Raw genomic sequence first — 9,860 nt, forward strand, 5'->3', positions numbered from 1 at the left:
GATCAAGGGACCTGGACTCCTCTAACTCTTACCCAAACATGTTATTTGTCTCCTCCTGAAACTGTGGGTGTAGGCTACAGCAGTGACCACCACAGCAGAACTCTCCCGAACACCTAGCAGAGAGAGAGAGAGAGCGCCAAGGGTGATTCCCTGTGACCCCAGGCCTGCGATCCGTGGCAGTGCCAGAGGAAGCGCTGGCTTTATGCCCATGCTGCATTCTCCCTATTCTAGGGCAGGGCAGGGTGCTGCCCAGTCCCAGGTGTAATTTAGAGCAGCCTCAGGGCTGCTGTAACTCACGTTCATTGTCCCATTGGCCTGGGAAGCAGCGAATCGCTGCAGGGCAGCATGTGCCAGACGTGCCGCCGATCCACGGTGTATGCCAGTGGCTGGGTGTGGCGCCCCCCCACTGTAAAGATAAGGCCTTTTCCTTTAGCCATATTATAAAGCCTTAAGACTAAGGCCTTTGTCTGCAGCCAGATTACAAGAGCAGCAGCCATTAGCTAAGAAGCAGGAAGTCACATCCTCACATTCCAGCTAAATTACATTGAACCACTGTAATATCGGGCTGTTAAGAAGGAAACCCCCCCTCCCCCCATCCTAATTGCACCCACTATCACCAGCTAAAGAAACAGAGCTTAATCTGGTTAAAGAAAACTTAGTTTGATAGTATCCTGTCTGGCAAGGAATCACTTATCTATACGTGTGGTTGTGAAATCCTCACTTCTTTATTGTTTTGTCATTAAGGTCCCCACTTCCCTATTGTTTGTCTGTGTGATCTCTGGCTGGTTCTTTGATTGTTTCTGTTCCATGATTAATTATGCTATGTGTAAATTAATTAAGGTGGTGGGGTAGGATTGGTTAGAGAATTTTGTTGGGATTGGTTAGTAAAATTTTAGTAAAATGACTGGTTAAGGTAGGACTCACGTTTCACTATATAAACTGGGGTCCAGAAGGAAGTTCTTTGGGAACCAACTCCAGGACACAGCCCCCCAGTCCAGCGCTGCCAGATCTCAACACTCTGCCAACGACACTGGGCAGAAACTGGAGTCCCCCAGGTGGACCCGATCCTGACTGGCCAGCAAGAAAAGTCCATCTGGCTTCCTGGGAGTGGTGAGTATTGCGTGTGTAGCGTGTGCGTTCTGGTTTTGGTGATTGTTAATAATTTGAGGTTAAGTAGGCTATTACCGTGTAAGGCTCTTTTACTGGTAAAAGACCCTGCAAACGAGTATGCCCGGAGCCCTAGGAATTGGGTAAGGGTAGGTGCCTTTCACCCGGAGCTGTAGGAGCTAGGAAGGGTTGAGGGGGGTCTACACTGACAGGGTTACGCCTTGAGACCATGGAACCGGGTAAGGGCAGGTGCCCCTAGCGTGTGTGAGTAACAGGGAATTTTGTGCAGGTAACACCACCACGAGCCTGGGAGGGGCCTGCCCCGGGGGCATTCCTGACGAGAATTTCTGCCCTCTTTCATTTCCCTCCATCAGAGTGGGGTGAAGGGGGACCCAGTAGGCCTGGGACTTGGCACCCCGGATTGAGAGCCACCCGGGCTATGGCTAACGGCTCTGGAGGCCCCCACAGAAGCAGGGCTGTGAACGTGGCCTGGTGTCTGGGGGACGGGACGGCGGGTGGTGTGGCAGCTGGGCGCAGCGATACTGCCCGGGAAGGCTAATGCCCCACAGGTGGGGGCAGTCGTGAGTCGGGGCAGCGCCGGCCGGCGGGACGGGGCCGAGTGGCAGGACCGGGACGCACAGAACTTACATGGAGACCCCGCAGAGGAGAAAAGTCTTTGGCGAGACCTGAGGAGGGAGATAAAGCGTCAGTGAGAGCAGGCCAGGCGGGCTTTCTGTGCCTCAGTTTCCCCATCTGTGCAATGGCAATGAGGCCCCCCTACGCTTGGAAAACACTTTGAGGGCCTCAGATGAGGAGGCCAAGTTAAGATCGAGGTGGATTATTTGGGTTTTATTCACTTTGGACCCAATTTTACCATTTGCCTCCCCCCAACCCTGAAGTGATCGACTTCTTTGAGATGAGCCGTACCGTGGGGGCTGGAGTGCTCCTGGCCATTACAGCTCTCCGGCACGTCGCATCTGAAGAAGAGCACAAACCCTGGGGTCTTGGCCAAATTCCAGCATGAGTAATTCCCTTCTAGCTCCTCTAATTCCTCCTCGCCTTTCCGGCCTTAAACTCTTGTGTAGCGGCAGGTGGTTAAAGTGCTTCTGCAATCCGGCCCAGAGGTGGCTGCATTTCAGTGCTGGGAGAGCCATCCCCAGGTACAGGGTTTGTGCATCACGCTGGAACCCTTCCTGATGGAACAGACATGAAGAGCCCGGACCCCTCTCCCGCAAGAGCCTGCCCGTCCTGGGATGTGAGATCCCTCGGCCTGAAGGTGCCCCCTGATCTTTGCCATCCGGGCGTGAGCGCTGTCCCGGCAGAACGTGACACGTCGTAAATGAATCCCTAGCCCCTGACTTGGTCCTGGCACTTTGACCAGGGGTGAGTGGCAGGGTTTACCCCCCTCCCCCCCCCATCACGTACTGCAGCACGGGCGCTGGGCTGCGGGCATCCCGTGATGGACGCCTGGCCTCTCTGCGGGCCGAGGCTGGAGACTGGGGACAGAGCCAGGCTGGGCATTAGCAGGGGGCGTCAGGGGTTGGACTGGAGGCTGACTCAAGCCATGGGCTTTCAAGCTACCCAGGCCCCGGAGCCTGAGACACTGTGGGGTGCAGGGTATTCGCTCTGCACGTGGGCTGGCCATGAACCAGCTGCAGACCCCTACTGCTAACCTGTCGTGGGGGAGGGATCCCCCCAGAGATCAGGGGCTGAAGGGGCCCTGTTGCGTCCCCCTCACTGAGTCCACATCTGCTCAGTTGCCAAGTGCTGGAAATGCCTGGACAGAGGGAGGGTAGCCCGGGGTTAGGGCATGAGCCAGGTTCTGCCACAGCTACCCTGGGTGGCCTTGGGCAAGTCACTCAGTCTCATAGACTCATAGACTTTAAGGTCAGAAGGGACCATTATGATCCTCTAGTCCGACCTCCTGCACAACGCAGACCACAGACTCTCACCCACCCACTCCTGCGATAAAACCTCTCACCTATGTCTGAGCCACTGAAGCCCTCAAATCATGGTTTAAAGACTTCAAGGTGCAGAGAATCCTCCAGCAAGTGACCCATGCCCCATGCTGCAGAGGAAGGCGAAACCCCGCCAGGGCCTCTTCCAGTCTGCCCTAGAGGAATATTCCTTCCCTACCCCAAATATGGCGATCAGCTGAACCCTGAGCAAGTGGGCAAGATTCACCAGCCAGACACCCAGGAAAGAATTCTCTGTAGTAACTCAGATCCCACCCTGTCTAACATCCCATCACAGGCCATTGGGCCTATTTACCATGAATAGTCAAAGATCAACTAATTGCCAAAATCATGTTATCCCATCATACCACCTCCTCCATAAACTTATCGAGCTTAATTTTGAAGCCAGATAGGTCTTTGCCCCCACTGCTTCCCTTGGCTGTTCCAGAACTTCACTCCTCCGATGGTTAGAAACCTTTGTCTAATTTCAAGTCTAAACTTCCTGATGGCCAGTTTATATCCATTTGTTCTTGTGTCCACATTGGTACTGAGCTTAAATAATTCCTCTCCCTCCGTGGTATTTATCCCTCTGATATATTTGTAGAGAGCAATCATATTTCCCTTCAGCCTTCTTTTAGTTAGGCTAAACAAGCCTAGCTCCTTGAGTCTCCTTTCATAAGACAGGTTTTCCATTCCTCGGATCATCCTAGTAGCCCTTCTCTGTACCTGTTCCAGTTTGAATTAATCCTTCTTAAACATGGGAGACCAGAACTGCGCACTCTATTCCAGGTGAGGTCTCACCCGTGCCTTGTAGAACGGTACTAAAACCTCCTTATCTCTACTGGAAACACCTCGCCTGATGCATCCCAAGACCGCATTAGCTTTTTTCATGGCCATATCACATTGGCGGCTCAGAGTCATCCGTGGTCAACTGATACTCCGAGGTCCTTCTCCTCCTCTGTTACTTCCAAGTGATGCGTCCCCAGTTTACAACGAAAATTCGTATTAATCCCTAAATGCCTGACCTTGCACTTCTCACTATTCAATTTCATCCTATTACTATTACTCCAGTTTACAAGGTCATCCAGATCCTCCTGTAGGATAGCCTGGTCCTTCTCTCAATTGGCAATACTTCCCAGCTTTGTATCATCCACAAAATTTATTAGCACATTCCCCTTTTTGTGCTGAGGTCAGTAATAAAAAGATTAAATAAGATTGGTCCCAAAACCGATCCCTGAGGAACTCCACTAGTAACCTCCTTCCAGCCTGACAGTTCACCTTCCAGTGTGACCCGCTGTAGTCTCCCCTTTAACCAATTCCTTATGCACCTTTCAATTTTCATATTGATCCCCATTGTTTCCAATTTAACTAATAATTCCCCAGGAGGCACCTTATCAAACACTGAAATCTAGGTAAATTAGATCCACTGCGTTTCCTTTGTCTAAAAAATCTGTTCTCAAAGAAGGAGATCAGGTTGGTTTGGCACAATCTACCTTTTGTAAAACCATGTTGTATTTTGTCCCCTTTACGATTAACCTCAATGTCCTTAACTACTTCCTCCTTCAAAAATTTTTCCAAGACCTTGCATACTACAGATGTCAAACTAACAGGCCTGTAGTTACCCGGATCACGTTTTTTTCCTTTCTTAAAAATAGGAACTATGTTAGCAATTCTCCAGTCATACGGTACAACCCCTGAGTTTACAGATTCATGAAAAATTCTTGCTAACGGGCTTGCAATTTCATGTGCCAGTTCCTTTAATATTCTTGGATGAAGATTATCTGGGCCCCCTGATTTAGTCCCATTAAGCTGTTCCAGTTTTGCTTCTACCTCGGATATGGTAATGTCTACCTCCATATCCTCCTTCCCATTTGTCATGCTACCATTATCCCTAAAATCCTCATTAGCCTCATTAAAGACTGAGGCAAAGTGTTTGTTTAGATATTGGGCCATGCCTAGATTATCCTTGACCTCCACTCCAGCCTCAGTGTTAAGCGGTCCCACTTCTTCTTTCTTTGTTTTCTTCTTATTTATATGGCTACAGAACCTTTTACTACTGGTTTTAATTCCCTTTGCAAGGTCCAACTCTACTTGACTTTTAGCCTTTCTCACTTTATCCCTACATGTTCTGACCTCAGTAAGGTAGCTTTCCTTGCTTTCCCTCCCATCTTCCACTCCCTGTATGCTTCCTGCTTTTTCTCTGTGCCTCAGTTTCCCCACCTGTACAATGGGGATAATTGCACTGGCTGGGAGGCTGACTGCATTGAATGTTGTGAGCCCCTGGGATCCTATGGTGACAGGGCCCAGATCACTGCCTCCGGGCTAGCATTGGGTTAGCAGCTGGCCTGGCGAAGCCTTGCTCATGCTGATGCCGTTCTCCCAAGGAGCGGGCCCTTGCTAGCAGCAAGGCCAGCCCTTGCTCGCGGCCACGCTTCGCTCTGCAGGGCGGCGGGGCGCGTCCTCACCGGCAGTGCTTGTGCCGACTGGGCTGTGAGCGTGGGGCGCCTCCTGACCATCGCGGTAAGTAACGCAGCGTCTCTACTGACACGGTGTCGACCTCGCTACCGGGGAGGTGGCATTATTAAGGCAGCGAGCGAGGACCTAACTCTGGTGTGGACCAGGCCGTAGCGAGCGACGGACTGCCCTTCCCAGCCCCGGAGGCAGTGTAGACGCACAAGAGCGCCCCCTTGGGGAGCTAGCGTGGAGTAGCCAGGGGCGTCAGAGCAATGCTGTGGTAGCTGCTCCGGGCTTTCCCCCGGGTCGCTCCGAGTTCCCCAGCGGAAGGATTTCGCCCCTGCAGGGACTGGAGCAGGCTCAGCGGTGCCAGGGCTCCGCGAGCGAGGAGCTGGTGGTGCTGGCGAGCTGACGGCGCTTGGGGGGCAAAGGTGGGCGAGGGGGCAACATCTCAGCCGCCACTTCTCTACGCCAGATTGTGAGACAGAATCAAAACCCGGCAGAGGCTGCTCCCAGGAGCCCACGGGCAGGGAGCTGTCAGGGGCCCGGCTGCATCTGGGAAGCCTTGCGCAGTTTGGGTGCTGCTAACCACTGTGGAGGAAACAGAGCCACGGAGAAATTGTCACCGGATCTACATCTCAAAGCAAATCGGGGCAGAACCGAGAATAGAACCCAGGAGTCCTGGTCCCTGGCGCTAACCACTAGGCCGCACTCCTTATCCGGAGCTGGAAACAGAATCCAGGAACCTTAACTCCCAGGGTCCTGCTTGGATCCCCACCCCATATGCCCCCCCAGAGCGGGACATAGAACCCAGGAGTCCTGATGCCCATACCGCCCCCCTCGCTGTAACCACTAGACGACACTCCTTCTCAAGGCAATAGCAAAGCTGGGGTGAAGAAGGCACCAAACCCATGGGCCCCAGGCCACGTCCGAAGATGCCCCAGTCTCAGGTGCAGAAGCGAGCAGGGTACGCCATGCTGTGATCTCTCGCCAGCTGCCCCTGCCGCCCTCTTACCTGCTGGAAGTTGGCAAAGAGGCAAACCAGGAGCAGGTGGGCCAGGGGTCTCCGGGGCGGGGGCATCCTCCCCACAGCCAGGCTGCCGGTCGCAGCCGGCTCAGGCACAGCCACTGCGTTCGCTCCTCTGCAACCTTTGCTCTGGGGATGGGCCAAATCCCCAGTTCGCTCAACACCCAGCAAAGCTGCCAGGGCCCTGGAGCCACCTGGGCAATGAGCCATCTGGGCAGGGTTTGCTCTTGAGTGCCTGGCCGCAGAGCAATGCGCTAAAAGCCGCAGTAACCCAGGGGCTGGGCAAACGGGGCTGTACTGGGGGACGGGCGAGGGCTGGGTGACTGAGTCTCCTGCGTTGGGGACGCCGGTGGGGGGTGATGAAAAATCTCTCACGTGAGGCAAATGGGACAAATTCCTCACAGATGTAAATAGGAGACACTCCACTGATGTCCATGAAGCAGCAGGGAATCTGGCCCTGGGAGGGGGCTGGGAGTGACCCAAGATCCTTCCAGGCCCCCGGCTGTGGGCGAAGCAGGAGAGTCGGGGGGGGAGGGTCACTACCTCCTAGCAAAGGCCTCGGGCAGCATCTCTGCCTGCTCTCAAGCTGTCCCCGCCCCCCCGATCAGCAGGCACATTTACAGGGTTCAGCCTCAGTGTCCCCATCACACTGACGGCCGCACCGTGCAGCCCCGGGTGAGATCCGGGCTCCTTTGCAAGGGGCACTGGGTGGACGTTCCGGGAGAGACGGTGAATCAGGCCGAAAAGTTCAAACTGCAGCAATTTTTGCCAACTGGAAAAACCAAACCGATGGTTTTGGTTTGGGCCGATGAAAGGCTTCGCTTGGATCGGTCTGAAACCCTTCGTTCGCTTTGGCCTTTGGTTTCAAACCTGTCTTTGGCCCTACTCAGCTTAAACATTCGACCCGAAACGTGCGGCCAAACCAGGAAACTCCCATGTTTCATTTCAAAACTTTATTTTCGCATTGGGTGCCGGGGTGGAACTGACCCTGTTTTGCGTCAGTTTCGGTTGCAATGAATCAGAATTTTTCGACTGAAAACATGTTTCCATGAAACATCCCTAGCGAGCTCCTGCACCGAGAGACCAGGGCCCCGGTGCACCAGGGGCCATAAATGGAGCAGGAGACAACCAAGGCCCTAAAGACCTTATGCTAGACCAGGGATCATCTTTTTTGTGTTGTGTTTGTACAGCACCTAACACCACAGAGGCCTGTGGTGCTCCTGGGGGGCTCTAGTAATATAAAGCATAAGGATTATTATCTGGGGAGATCAAGGCTGATCTTTCCAAAGAGCGCGGCAAGACCCAATTGCTATTGAAAGTAAGGGACTTGACCAAGGTCACACAGCAAGTCTGTGGCGGAGCAGGGACGTGACTGCGGTTCTCCCGAGTCCCAGCCCGGTGCCTTATCCCCCCAGCCCCTCCACTGCTCGCTGATCCCTTGTTATTAAACATCCCGGACCGACCAGCTGTGTTTACACGAACACATTGTGCTAGGCTCCCAGCCTGGCCCGGCTCCCAAACTCCCCTTGGCATCTCGGCAGCGGGGGAGGAACGTCAGCGAAGGAAAACAAACAGCCCCAGCAACACGCAGCTCCTCTCAGGTGGGCTCCGCTGAGGACTGATGGGTCTTGGGGACCGAGCCGCCCTCTTCGCCGGCGGGGGCTCTGTCCGGGGCAGGGCTGAGGATCTGTGGCAGAGCGCGTGGGGGGGCTCCACCCTCAGCCGGCTGCTGATCTTGCTCCGTCAGACCCACACGGGGCCTCTTACTTGCAGCGTCTATTTCCCTGGTACCTTTCGTTGCCCCAGCGTGCGGGCCTCTCGGCTTCCCCAGCCAGCCCAGTTTGTTCTCATGCAGATCAGGAGTGGGGGGGTCTGCTGGCCTCTGCTCTCAAAGGCCTGGGAGGCTCTGGGCAGGAGAGAGGATGCCAGTGAGTTCCCGTGCAAGGCAAGCTGGGTGCTCGGGTTCAAGCCAAGGGTCAGCGCCCCCAGCAGGGATCCAGGAGCAGAACCAGCTCCGGTGCCTCTCGGTGCGGGGAACGCGCTTCACCAGCAGCGCCTCCGGCTGGGCTCTGACCCGCGAGGTGTGGCAGTTCCAGGGTCTCCCCACACGGTGTCAGCGTTGGCCTGGCAGTGGCAGGCAGGGCAGGTGGGGTCTCCGGGCCCACGCTGGGACGGGGATTCACCCTCAGGACGAAGGGGCTGGACTCCCCCAAAGCCTGAGCAGATCCGGTGCCTGGGCCAGGGCCAGCTGGGAAGCCTCGCTTCCGGGGTGCGAGGGGGAACCCCGGGCTGCCCCTGCAGGCAACAGAGCCAGAACGTTGTGGGGGGGGACCCCGGGATCTGAAGGGGAGAAAAGCTTCAGGACCAAAGCGATACAGTGATCACGCGACCTAGCCTGACCCAGGCGGCCTGTCCAGCAGGGCTGCTTGACTAGGAGGGGAAGGATCCTCAAGCGGGGGGTGAGGGGGGCAGTGTCTTGGCAGGACTGAGTGACAGCAGCGGGGGTGCAGGGTGGGACTGAGGGGCTTTGGCAGAGTTCAGTGGGTGTGAGCCCCTAGGACTGGGATAGCAGGGGGCTGCGGGGCAGGTCTGAGGGGCATGGGCAGAGTTCTGAGCAGTGGGGATCCCAGGGCGGGACTGGCGGGGGGTGGAGGAGGGTTGTGGGGGTCCTCCGCCCTTTGCTCTCAGGGGAGCTGGAGTTTTGCTGTGCATGCACGGTGTGGGGTGTGGGGTGTGCGTGGCGGGAGCTGCCGTTTCTTTCACCCGCCGATCCTTGCAAGAGCCAGGCTGGGGTCCCAGCTCGGTTCCCGAGGGGCCCCGGGGACCCAAACACCGGTGGCGCCGTCAGCCCGGCCTTTGCTCTGCCTGCTCCCGCCAGGCCCTGCACGCAGCCGGCCCCTCCTGGGCGTGCGTTGCCTTGTCCGCCAGGTGCCCGAGTGAAAACCCCTCTCCCCGGGCCAGGCCCCGCTGTGGAGCGACACCTTGAGATCTCCGTGGCCGGGATAACCGCCGCCGGGGCCCCTCCGGCACCGTCCCGGCTGAAGCAGGAGTCTGGAGAGCGGCCCGTGCCGGATGGGGTGGGCGACACCCCCCGCCCCGTATCGCAATGGGAGATGGCTGAGCTCCCACAACTCTGCAGGCCCCGCTGGGTTCTGAGCTCTTCCAGGGACCTGCTCCCTCCAAGGCGAGATTCCCGGTGCCTCTGGCTGGGCCGGAAATGCCAAAAGCTCATGGTGGATGGGGGGGCCGGGGCCTAGCCCCCCCCACAGCTGGGCCTTTAGTGCCAAGGTTTCCCCCCTCCGTACTTTGCTCTGCCC

This window comes from Chelonia mydas, chromosome 27, assembly GCF_015237465.2.
Source record: "Chelonia mydas isolate rCheMyd1 chromosome 27, rCheMyd1.pri.v2, whole genome shotgun sequence".
NCBI classification, from domain to species: domain Eukaryota; kingdom Metazoa; phylum Chordata; order Testudines; family Cheloniidae; genus Chelonia; species Chelonia mydas.